A 13,631-nucleotide genomic window follows, 5' to 3' on the forward strand; every position below is an offset into this window, starting at 1 on the left:
TTGTTTTGATTTTACTATTATTACTTTTATTTTTTTCTCTCTATTAACATTCTATATCTTTTTCGGTTATGTTGCTAGTTCTTCTAAACCGATGCAAATGTACTAAGAAATGATGATCATGCATCTATGTGAGGATGTTAAGAATTACTGATTGCATAGGTAGAATGGTATGATTTCTAAATGTTGGGTTAATTTCTTTTTTTCCGTTAAGTAAAAAAAAAAAAAAAGAGAAGGGGTAATTGGAGCTGAAGGGATACAGACTGTACAACGGGACTGGATATAAAAACTCAGAAATGGACAGCACAATACTACCCAATTGTAATGCAATTATGTTAAAACACTGAATGCAGCTGCATGTGAGATATAGGTTTTTTGTTTTTTGTTTTTTTTTCTTTCTATTATTGTTTTAATTCTTATTCTGTTGTCTTTTTATTTCTTTTTCTAAATCGATGCAAATGTACTAAGAAATGATGAATATGCAACTATGTGATGTTATTAAGAATTACTGATTGTACATGTAGAATGGAATGGCTTCTAATTGTTTTGTTAATTCTTTTTTTAATTAATAAAAAAATAAATAAAAAAAAATAAAATAAAAAATAGGGCAGGGCCGCGGTGGCTCAGCGGGCAAGAGTGCTTGCCTGCCATGCCGGAGGACCCCGGTTCGATTCCCGGCCCCAGCCCATGTAAAAAACAAACAAACAAACAAAATATAATAAAAAAAAAATAAGAAAATGTTTAAAGATGTTTCCCTTTCTTCCTCCCTTCCTTCCTTCCATCCTTCCTTCCTTCTCTGTCTTTCCTTCCCTTCCTCCCTCTCTCTTTAAAAAAAAAATAAAATAAAATAAAAAATAAAAAATAAAAAATATATACCTCTCCCTCTACTTCAAGTCTTACTATCACACATTATCTCCAAGGAAGGGAGGTGCGTTATTCAAGGAAGCCAAGCAGTGTTTGCCAATATCCATAGTGTAAATACTCCCATGATTTCAAGCTATCCATATGATGGCTGATTTTCAGCTACCAATGCTGTGACCTGAATTTGCATTTGGGAAGAGATGTGCGCAATCATGTATCACAAAACAACACACCATGGCTGCATTAAAAAAGATTATAACATATAAGTATGCTTAACTCAATTGTAATGGTCACCTCAGGTATGCCTTACACAAAGTTGGGCATGGAATATGACTAATGTTTTTTTTTTTTTTACAACTTATGCATTCTATGCCCTGGCAAAATTTACTTGAGCTTTTTGATTCTCCTTAACAGTATATTGTGTTTAATAGTATTTATGACACAGAATTACTTTGTAGAATCAAAAAAGGTTATGCATGTCAAAATAGCACAATAGTTTATTTATCAGTAAATAGTTTATTTATCAGTAAATGTCAGTAACCTTTCCTTTCTGTTTTGTCCCCTTCAAATGGCTGTTTATGAAATTGGACTAGGCTGGTCATGTGGGAGAAGTTCTAACTCTTCTTTCCTTCCTTCCCTGTCCTTCCTTCTCCCCTACGTCTCTACCCAGGGCACCTGTTCCAAGAAATAGAATATTCTTATCTCTCTCCTCCTGGTCAAAACTGAAATCCTGTTACTTCAGTATAGTCATATGGTTAAGAGACGTGATAGTAAGCTTACAGGTTCAAAATTTATAAGCCTTTGTTGATCATTAAGGCAGGAAGGTGTAAGTGGAAACACACAAGGCATGTGGGCACACCCACACAATTCCCCGACTGGCCTCAGGAGTCCTGCTGCATGAGAGGGAAGGACACGGCTTGCCACTGGTCTCCCCTTAAGTCATGAATCAAGCTGGTCATGGCAAAATGTGACCACATGTCTTTTGTATTGACTTACTAATGACTCACAGGTTGGCAAAACTGGAGCGCTGTGCATAAAAAGAGCTGATAACAAACTTTGACATGGGTCAAATATTTCATAAATCCTAGGGTTTGAATTGTAAGGGTTTATCGGTATACTGAGATGTTATCTTTTCCTCTAGACTAGGTGACATTTAAGCATCTCAAGTTGGTGATAGATTTCTTTTTTCCCAGAGCACTGTAACTGAAGTCAAACTAACTTCGTTGAAATCCAAGCATCAGCATATAATATGATATATGATGTGATATAATATGATACGATATAAATCTCTTAAAACCTTAGTTTTCTAATCTGTGAAGCAGAGATAATAGTATTTACAGTAATAGCTAATTTGTATTGGGTGCTTACTGTGTGTCAGGCACCATTTTAAGCATTTCATATACCCTAAATAATTTATCCTCATAATAATTCAATGAAGTAGGTGACTATTATTAGTTCCATTTTGCAGGCTAAGAAAGTGAGGCACTGTGAACTTAAACAAACATACCAAAATCATATGTTGGTAAATAACAGAGCTCAATTTTTTTTTTTTGTATGTTGTATGGTGGGAGTCATATTTCATTCTTTTTCCATGTGAGTATCCCCTTCTTGCAGCATCATTTGCTGAATTTTTTTGTTTCTTTAGTTTGTTTTCTGGGAAGTGCATGGGCCAGGAATTGAACCCAGGGCTCCCATATGGCAGACGAGAATTCTACCATTAACTACCTTTACCCCTCCAACAGTGCCAAATTTAACATGAACTTTGCGTCTCCAGACACAACTTTAGTATCGTACCATACTGCCTCTCCTAAGCCTACTACAGGTTTAAAATGATTAAACGAGATAATCCACAGGAAGTCGGTAGCACCATGCCTGCGTTCCTGTTCTCTAGGTTCTCCATTTTGCACAACTCTAGGGGTAGCGTTCACATGGCATTCCCAGGAAAGGCGTGCACATCACCTGGAACGCTAGGATGGCCACCCTACTTCCCAGAAACAATACTAATAATGACTTAATGTGATTTCTCAAGTGTCAGCTCCCCCCAACAAGGCTTGTTACATGTGTAAATCATGTGAAAAGAACTTTAAAAACATGTGCACCCAGGCTGGAGAAGCCAGATTCCAGGATATCAATTAATATGTGAAACTAATGTGCCAGGTATTTTGTGGTCCTGAGGTTGACCCACAGTGCCCTGCCTTGGGGTACCACAGGGAATGCAGAGAAATGCTGAGATTTATTTTACTTTTGTGGGAAATCTGAAACTCAAGACCTATAGGACGTCACATAAACTACTAACTTGAGGTCACGCACAGTTTGAACATTAGATCACATTAACATTCCTGTCAATGTTGTTACATCATTTTGGAGCTGGTTTTTCCATTTGCACTGTGATAAAAAGCAAGTCCTGCAGGAAAATCCATGCAGAATGGGAAAGGAGAGTGGCAATATCTAATCTGATTTTAAGGTTTGATAACCAGATCAGTGCCAAACTGGCACATGCACCCCATTAGTAAGAAATTGTGGTTAAGAATGAAAAATACTTTGTTTTTTTCTTTTAATGTATGTCTCTTGTTTTTTCAAATATCCGCTAAGTTGTTAGTGGATAAACATAAATACCATTAAGTTGGGTGAAGCTAACTACTTATAATCAGAACTTGTAGATATTTCTTTTGGCTTGAGTACCAAAAAAATCTAGTAAAACCCAGAGGACCTCATTTGGCCTAATCCTATCCACATATTGCCTTTTGTAATCTTTGCATCAGATTTTTTTTTGCATGGCCCAGCACTGGGAATCGAACCCAGGTCTCTGGCATGGCAAGCGAGAACTCTGCCTGCTGAACCACCGTGGCCTGCCATTATGCCACACTAAGACCAAAGAGCCAGATAATTTTGGCTAGACAGACCTTTGGACTCTTCAGAGATGAACCTGATCCCCAATACATAAAACCAGGAAACAGGCATAAGCTTCCCTGCCATCTTGTCAGAGTACATTAATGCTCAGGCTCTCAAAGCTATTTGCTGAAATAGCCATAATCACTCGCTCTAAAGCTCCTGGAAACTGTGTGTGTGCACTCTAGATGAAAGTCACCTTGTATCCAAACAAACAAAGAAAATTGAAAATTGTCTGAAACAGCAGCTTGAGTTCATCAACTCTATTGACTTGCTCAACAAATATTGCCAAGTACACAGCCCCTGTCTGAAGGAGTCTCTATGGAAATCCCAGATAAAATAACAGGATTTGGTGAAATGTTCCCAAAGCAACATGACCCATCCATCTTTGACATAACTCTAAAATCTGAAATACAGTTGAGACATTACAAATTAATACAGAATAGGAAAGCCATTAAAAAATCTCTAGGAAGCTAACAGCTGTAGCAGGGGTCAGCAACCTGTAAGGCATGTGATCTTGAATCAGGCTTTTCCTAGTTTGGGATAGGCAGACCTAGACTCAAGGATCTCTAGTAGTCTTGAGATTAAGGCGTCTTTATTATTCTCCCTGAGTCCCTGTAGTTTCAAAGTTATGATTTCCTTCATGAGTAGGCCAAAGTAGTCACGACACTAAGGAAATGGCCATTTATATACTCCACTCATTTCCACCTTCAATTCCCCAGCTTATCGTCAGCTTGTATCTCACATGACAAAGCCCTTCTTGGACAGTCTCTAAGTGTAGGTGTTTACAACAGTGAAGAGGACAATGTAAATATGGCAAATCACTTTCAAGTGAAAGTGCAAAGCTTTCAAAAGATTTAAGGTTGAACAGAGCTATTAAATGTAATGTCGGAGAATCCTTGAAAGACTGCAGATGACATTGACAAATGAAGATCTGGCAGAGTGAAACTGGTTAACAACTGAGGAAGATAAAAATCAACAAAGGCAAAATCAAGAAAAGGCTTCAAAAGGGAGTATTTAAATATTGAAAGATTAAGAAAGGATTTTGGGGAAATTGATGAAGACTTCAAAGTTTGTGTGTATGTGTATTTGCTAAAATGTCTATACTAGTGAATATGCTGCCAAAGTCAAGATAAACTATATCATCTTTTTTGTCACAAATTGAATAAGCTATATTATGCAAAATGTCAAAACAATATATTTTGTCTTAATAGTGCACAGTTACAATTATATCTACATTTTATTTGATTTAAATACAATTATTTGTCTTCATAATTTTAGATGATTTTTTCCAAGGTAAATCTCAATAACACTTTTTAAATTTTTTAATTTCTTCCTTATTTTTTTTACTTTTTCTATGAAATTTTGGTCCTTGCATTAAGTGGATCAGTTTAAGTGGCCTTCTCTAATGCTAATTATGAAATGTTAACCATGACCATCCAGTCAATAGGCAATAGATCATTCAGTCATTTTGAGATCCCTACTGTGGTGATTTGAAGCTGCATGCACCCCAGAAAAAACATGTTCTTAAGTCTAATCCATTCCTGTGGATATGAATTCATTGTAGGTAGGATCTTTTGATGAGACTACTTCAGTTAAGGTGTGACCCACCTCATTCAGGATAGATTTTTTTTTTTTACATGGGCAGGCTCAGGAAATCGAACCTGGGTCTCCAGCTCACAGACAAGAATTCTTGTCACTGAACCACCATTGCACCATGCTCTAGTTTGCTAGCTGCTGGAATGCAAAATACCAGAAAAGGAATGACTTTTAAAAAGGAGAATTTAATGAGTTGCTAGTTTACAGTTTTAAGGCCGAGAAAATGTTCCAATTAAAATGAGTCTATAGAAATGTCCAATCAAAGGCATCCAGGGAAAGATACCTCGGTTCAAGAAGGCCGATGAAGTTCAGGCTTTCCCTCTCATTGGAGAAGGCACATGGTTAACCCAGTGACGGTTTCTCCCTTGGCTGGAAGGACACATGGCAAGCACAGCATCATCTGCTATTTTTCTCTCCTGGCTTCCAGTTTCATGAAGCTCCCTAGGAGGTGTTTTCCTTTTTCATCTCCAAAGCACTGGCTGATGGACTCTCTGCTTCGTGGTGCTGCAGCATTCTCTGCTCTCTGAATCTCCTTCATTCTCCAAAATGTTTCCTCTTTTATATGACCCCAGAAACTTATCAAGACCCACCCAAATGGGTGGAGACATGTTGTCACCTAATCCAGCTTAACAACCACTCTTGATTAAATCACACCTCCAGGGAGATGATCTGATTACAGTTTCAAACACACAAAATTGAATAGGGATTATTCTGCCTTTATGAAATGGGATTTTGGTTTTTCAAACCAACACACACCACCCTCAGGATAGATCTTAATCCTATTACTGGATTCCTTTAAAAATGGAATAAATACAGAGTGAGAAGGAGAAAGTCACAGAAGAAAAAGCTGAAACAATGAAACCCAGAAGAGAAGGGAGGGACCAGCAGGCCCAGCCACGTGCCTTACCATGTGGCAAAAGAGTCAAGAATCAATGGTCGCTGGTCTTTGGGAAGAAAGCACCATTTTGATTATGCCTTGATTAGGACATTTTCTTGGATTATAACTGTAAGCAAATAAATTCCCATTGCTTGAGCCAAACCATTTAATAATATTGCTCTGAGTGGCCTAGGAAACTGAAACACCTGCTCACCAGGCCTTACAAGAAACTTTCTTCCTTGCTTCTCCAAAGCTGTGATGGCTATAGACTGAAGGAAATAAGAACAAATTAATAACCCTAAATACATTCTGGGAACCCTAGGGAGGAGTCTACAAAGAAGTCCTGAGAGCCCGAATCATGCATGGCTCCTCCCAAGACAGATATTCTCTAACAAATACACAGGTTTTAGAGGAGTGAGGGAGATCGTTCACAATATCAGGAGGCAGAGTGTTAACTTCAAATAAAATCATTAGAAAAATGTACAGCAGCAAACTGGCAGCACATCACATGCCTCTTCAAAGTCCTTTTGATCCACCCTACCTCCCAATTCCAGTCACTGCAGTGGCAACCAGGACAGTAGTCTCTGTCCAATTTAGGGTAAACCAGACAGAGTCTCTCCTTGGGCCAGCCTCGCATGCATACCTCTCCTTCCTGCCCAGGGTTTCTTTGGCATTCTAACATGGGCTACCTGGGAAAACTCATTAGGAACTTATACATCAGAAGTGAATGAAAGTTAAAGCCCCTCAGATCACCCTTAGTCTGTGGGGTTGGGCTCCCAGAAGCATTTCATAAGGAGCTCCTAGAAGGCACAGGCACCTAGAGCAGGGGCCAGCTTAATAAAACAGAATTTCCTCCTTCCCTGCACTCCCACTCCCCACGTTCCAATTCCCATCTAAACCACCTGCCCCCAATCCTTCACTTCAGGCTCTGTTCTTCCTATCTAAATCAGGGGGTGAAAATCTTTCCTTTGCATTTATAAGGAACGGTCTACTTTAGCTATTATAGTCTACTGAGTCCCAAGTAATAAATTCAAATTTACTTTATCCTATGTTGCAAATAATTGCTTTATTGAACAAGGAATACACGAAGAAGCTGGTGGAACTCGAATACGATTGTGTTCAAAAAACCCATGAAAAACAATAAACACATTTCATTTTATAAGCCTCTTAATTTCCCTAGTCTGAATAGCTGTTTTAATGGTCTCCATTCAATTATCAGTGTTTACACTGCCCTACCCTTTCCATTATTTCTGAACTGCACTGGCCTCTCTTGGCTCTTTAGCTGGCCAAATAGGCTCCTTGATTTAGGAGATTTCCAGGAACCCAGGGATGTTCCTAATTGTTAATTGGTTGCTGCAAGCCATGTTAGAGACAGCTTATTCTTCATACCCACCAATGCCCCCAAATGACATCATGATGGCTTTTTTTTTTTCTTTTCTTGCATGGGCAGGCACCGGAAATCGAACCCAGGTCTCTGGCATGGCAGGTGAGAACTCTGTCTGCTGAGCCACCATGGCCTGCCCTGATGGCTTTTTATTAAGGACCCAGAAAAATAAATTTCAAAACATGTTTTAAAGCTTAGGAAGATAGAGAACAAATAGCCTAAAGTATCAAAACTAGTGAAACAGTCAGAGATTGCCAAGTACTACTCATTCGTTTGCCCATTCAATATTATACCAGCACTAAGCAAGCAGTAGGGAAAGACTTAGTACCCTCACAGGAACCCAGAAAAAAGTTGCAGGGCCTCCATTCTGACCTGATTCTTAAGGGGCCATTGATCACAGAACGTATCCCTTAACCTTAGGAACAGTAGATGGACCAGCCTGACCATTCTCCAGGCCAAGGAGTTGATTTAGAGGCTGGCAAGCGACAAATTGGCCAATCAGAACCTCTCATGTCTGAGCGCTTCACCAGACTCGTTCCCATTATGTGAGTGTAAAGGTCCGTTTTATTCTTATGTTCAAATTGGTTTTCTATTACTTCCAATTGGAAGGGCCCTAGGGGTGTCCTATGGGAAAGGTTAATTGTGGAGGGGAACATCTTTTCTCTATTCCTCCGGCTTCTATGAGGGGGTGCATTTCCTGAACACTCCTGAATCCTCCCTGGGCCTTTCTCCGTGCACTTCATCACAGAGGATATGGATCCACTCCTGTGATTTGCAAATTTGAGAAGATTGTACAGGGCATGCTCTACTCAGATACTTTCTTTTGTTTTCTTAGTATCAAACTGTGGGCTTTGAGGGGATTTCTCTGAGCCTCTAGGCTGCAAGCTTTACCTGAGTTGATCGTGCATGGATGAGACCTGCCTGCTTATCAGGGCTTCCATAAATGGGGTTGGGGAAGTAAATCTTCTGAATTCTGGTGTTCAATAACAGTGGGCCCACTTTTTCACCACGAGAACCATGTGTTCCAATCTAAACCTTTGAAATAACAAAACTCATATTAACAATAATAATAATAGCTAATACTTAAATACTGCCTTCTATGTGACGGGTGCTTTTTTCCCCAGGCACTTATAAAAACTCTTTACATATATAAATATATTTAATCCGCAGCAGCAACCTTTCTTGAAAGATGCTGTTGTTAACCCCATTTTGCAGTTAAAGAAATGAGATAATAATTAAGCAACTTTCCCTAAATTACACGGCCAGGAAGGGGCAGACCTTAGACTCAAATGCAGTCCACATGGTCCTGGCCCCTGATCCAAATACTTTTATCTATATCCTGGGTATCTAAAGAAATACATTTGCCATGCCCTTTTGTCTTCCATTTGTCTTCTTCTTGTATTTGAATTCTCATCTTTTTTTTTTAAATATTCACTATAGGGGACCTTGAAAATTTCCAACACTGATCCAATCACAGGCTTGGGATGACTCCCACACTCAAGGTATACCAAAAGAAAAATCTAGGCCCAATACTAAAATTCAATGACTATTAATCAGCATCCACTTAAAGTATGTCATATTTATAGTATAGGAAACCTACACTAGCTAGGAAAATTTCAACCTCACAGGCCACAGATTCTTTCTTCTTGATCAACAAAAAAGTCAACTCTGCAATTTTCTTTAATGGGCTTTAAAATTTCGTTCCTAACTTTTATGATACCTTTCATAAAATTTTGAACACTTCAGCATCTCTACAGTATGATACAAGACTGTGCATGTACTAACTGGTTTAGTTCCAGTCCAAGATGTCAGTTGTGCTAATGGAGAATGGGCCATCCAAGGGTGATCATTTAGCCATATATTGAAAGGCCCACACTTCAAAGGCAGCTATACAGTGTCTTCATCTAATCTAACCTCCAGCAACACCTGAAGCATTGACAATTAACATTGTGAATGCAGAAACACGTTTCACCTGGTAGAAAGAATGGCTTGTTTTCTAGTATAATGAATGTTAGAAATAGGCTTTCATTGGTGCAATTAAAGTTATCCAAAATATTTCAATAGGCTAAAACAGTTTTGAAAAGAATAATGAGAATCTAGTAAGTATTAAGGCTTTGACTTTCAGGAAGGTAAGGCCTGATCCCTTAACAGTCTTATGTCCAGCCAGAGTTTTAGGAGGATTTTGGTTGACATGACAGTAATAAGACCCCTGCTTCTGGAATGCTGTCGCGTCTTCCCCAAGTGAACTGTTCATGAACTGTGTGGTTTCAGGAGGAGCACTTAAAAGAACACAGACCTTTAACTTTATCAAGGCTTCAGAACAGGTTTATAAAATGGTTCCCATTACCTTGCTAATAAACATTGGTTTAATAAATATTGATTATATGTGGTAAGGTGGTATGGGCATAGCTAACTCTCGCCCACGGCTGGCTACCATTATCTAGCAAAAAGAATTTAAGAATTGCTTATAACCAAATTGACTTAGGTCAGCTGTAATACTGATAATGGGAGAAAATGGGCATTTCATTTGGTCTTCAAATATATCTGTAATTGTATTTGCAAATCCCTGAAAGCACGAAGGACAATATGAAATGGTTGAGGTAGCTTCCCCCTCCCTCCCAAAAAGGGATATACAACCCACAATAAATGAACTTGACAGGCCACTTGTTGAAGAGAACTGTCTTACACTGTGGTCTTTTCCCTAGGCCAGACCCTGAGAAGTCCTGAGACATCGCAAAGAGCTCCAGGGGAGAAATAGTAGATACATCTTCTAATCCAAAGTTGTGGATACCTTGCAGATTTGTGACTGTACTGAAACATTCACCTTTCATTCAAGGGCAAACACTAGAACAGGAGGAATACGAGAACCCAGAAGTGTAGTTAATTGAACCTTTGGTCATTACTTTATCAAAGCACAGTCATAAAGGCCCCAAACAATTTTTATGAACTAGCCATGTGTGGTAGGCAGAAAAAAATCCATGTTCTAACCTCTGGAAACTGTCACTATGTTAGTTTACATATTAAGAGAAATTAAGGGTTGCAGACGGAATTAAGGTTGCTAATGAGATAGGGAGATTCTTCTGGATTATCTCAGGGCCCAATGTAATCACAAAGGTCCTTATACATGGAAGAGGGAGAAGCTGAGGCACGGCATTGCAAGGAGGGCATGGCCCAATGTTGCTGGCTCTGAAGATGGAGGAATGGGGTTGTGAGCCACAGAATGGGGGTGGCTCAAGAATTGGCAAAGGTAAAGAAGCAGAGAGCCTCCAGAAAGCATGCAGCTCTGCCAACACCTGGGTTTCAGCCCAGTAAGACCCGTTTGGGACTTGACCTATAAAACTGTGAGATAATAAATGTGTATTATTTTAAGCCACTAAATTGGTGATAATCTGTTACCAGAGCAGTAGGAAACCAAACACAAGATAAAAGAAAATGAGGAAATATGATGTGTTGATTATTCTCCATCCCCTCAAGAATCTGGTTCCACATTTTCCACCCCGAGGTGTGCCCTGGGGGTGCTGACAATCATCAACTGCACCACTGGGGCTCCCTTTCCTTTGGGCTTCCAGGATACCAGACAATGAGTTTGGGATATTTCTTCTCCTACTTCCTTTCCACTTTGATGCTATGATCCTGGCAGCGGCTGCTCATCCCCCACAGCTTAGGCCTCCAGGCTCCAGGCTAACTACTTCCTCCTTGTGCCCTTTGTGATGGACAGGTTCTGGTGTCAACTGGGCCAAGTGACAAGGCCCAGTTGTCAGGTCAGGAAAGCACTGGCAAGGATATTCCGTGGCCGGGCTGGTGTATTACGTCGTCAGTCAGTTGACTGCAGCTGTGGCTGATTACATCCGCCATCATCCAAGGTGTGCCTCCCACAGAGGAAATAATCCAATCAGCTGAAGACTTAAGGAAGAAGAGAGACTGTTTCTTCAGCCAGTGAGCTCTTCCTCATATTTACAGATATCTCCTGCTGGTCCTGTTTCTCTAGAGAACCCTGACTAATACACCTTCACACTTGGGCTAAACAATGACTTCACCTGGAGCTGCTCCAGGGTGCCTAAGCATTTTGTGTTAGCTCCCCTCACTCTGTCTACACCTCTAGGAATAGTCTCTTCATATTAAATTATCTTTAGTTAAACCCTTTTAGTTTCTGGTCAGGACACTGATATATGTGTACATGGCAATACAGCCCCTCTAGACTACTTACTTATTCCCTTAGAGTTTTTACTTAAAATTACCCTTGACTCTCCAACTAGGATGCAGGCTACTTGAAGTCCAATCCATCTATTTTGTTTTTGATTTCCCATAGTGTCACCAGGATAAAGTTTGACCAAAAAAAGTTATTCCATCTAACTTCTGTCTCTGCTTGAGCTGTGCTTATTTCCAAGATAATAGCGCAAACGAGCACCCGCAGGAAGCCGTGGAGGACTGCAGCTCCATAGACGTCGCCCCATTGCCCCATGGTGGGCCACAAAGTCCTCAGCCAATGCAGTGGCAAGAACCCATCCTGATGCTGGCCACCAGTTCCTGTCTTACCACTGAGGGGAAGCCCCCTTCCCAGAGCATGTGTACTAAGCCCCCAATCCTGACCTCACTTTACCTTTGCTCATTATAATAGTAAATTCCCCACCTCTGGAAGGGATTTAGACACCAGTTTCTGAACATGTAATGTACATAACAGTGTGTTCTAGCATGACCAGAGACTGTGCATGATCAGAAGCAATGATGAAACCCCACTGCCTGCCTGCATTAGCCAGTCTGTGTACATCCCCTGACCCCCTATAAAAGAAGCATGCGTACCTCTCTTCAGGAAGAAGGTGCCTTTTGGGCATGAGTCCAACCATCAGCAGCCAAAGAATAAAGCTCTGTTTTGCTTCACCCAGTCTGGTTTTGTTCTATCTGTGAGCGTGACACTGGACAGGAGACCCATTCCCAGTCTCCACACTAGGAGGGTGCATAACAATAGCTCCTAGAATAGAGCTGGAAACCAAGTTGTGCATAACTTACGCTGAATTAATTAATATAATTACCAATAATCAAATAAAATGCTTGAATGGTGAACTGAGAAAAAAAAAATTAGGAGCAGAGCTATTTGTTCTCTAATAAAGAGGGCAGGACATTCACAGGTATAACACATATTATGTTATATTTCCCAAAACATAATATATACAGATGTCCTAGCTCTATGCAGAACCAAGCACTGTAAAAGGAACACGTCAAAGGGCACGTGAGAAGCAGAAGACAGGGGGCACAGCCACTGCCTCTTTAACAGTATTTGCTGCATAAAGAATTGCCAATACCAAAGGTGACTCTACAACAAAAAAGACCTCTAATTAGGGGTAAATTTTATGTGAAGCTAATGATATTCATACTTCAGGGACCTGAGAAAGACCCAGAAACTTGCTTACGTGATCACCTGTGTTCTAACATTCACAAAAGTAAAATATGTTGAATGCAATTACTTAAGATCATTGTTTTAACCGAAATTTGGCCTGGGATAGAGTGTCAAAGCCCAAACAGGCTAGAGACAGCATCCCAGAGGAGGAGGGGCCCAGCAAGGGTGTCAGAGCACAAGGCGGTAAGAAGAATTTCTATGAGGATGGGTGGGTGGCAAGGTACAGGGTGTCAGGGTCTGAGTGAGTTGAAGAGGTGTCCACACGGGACAGTTGCCAATTATGCACCAGGCAGGGGACAGTGGCAGCCATGGGAGGTAGGACACATACAGAAGAACTGATCTAATAAGTAATTATATTAAAGATAACAGGGGCCAGGTTGCTTACTGTCAGAGACCATCTTTATTCATCACAGCTGTGATTAATTACATATTCCACAAATGGCCACAGAAATATTACTGACCTCACATCCACTGTGAGAACCTGGCCACACACCCTTCAAGAGGTAAAGTCTGTTTTCCCTCTCCTTTAGGCTGGGCAGGACTTGGTAACTACTTTAACAAACAGAACTTGCTGGAAGTGATGCTGTGGGACTTTTGAGAAGTCAAAAGAGATGAGATGGATGTGCCTT

Source organism: Tamandua tetradactyla, chromosome 21 (genome assembly GCF_023851605.1).
Source record: "Tamandua tetradactyla isolate mTamTet1 chromosome 21, mTamTet1.pri, whole genome shotgun sequence".
NCBI classification, from domain to species: Eukaryota; Metazoa; Chordata; class Mammalia; order Pilosa; family Myrmecophagidae; genus Tamandua; species Tamandua tetradactyla.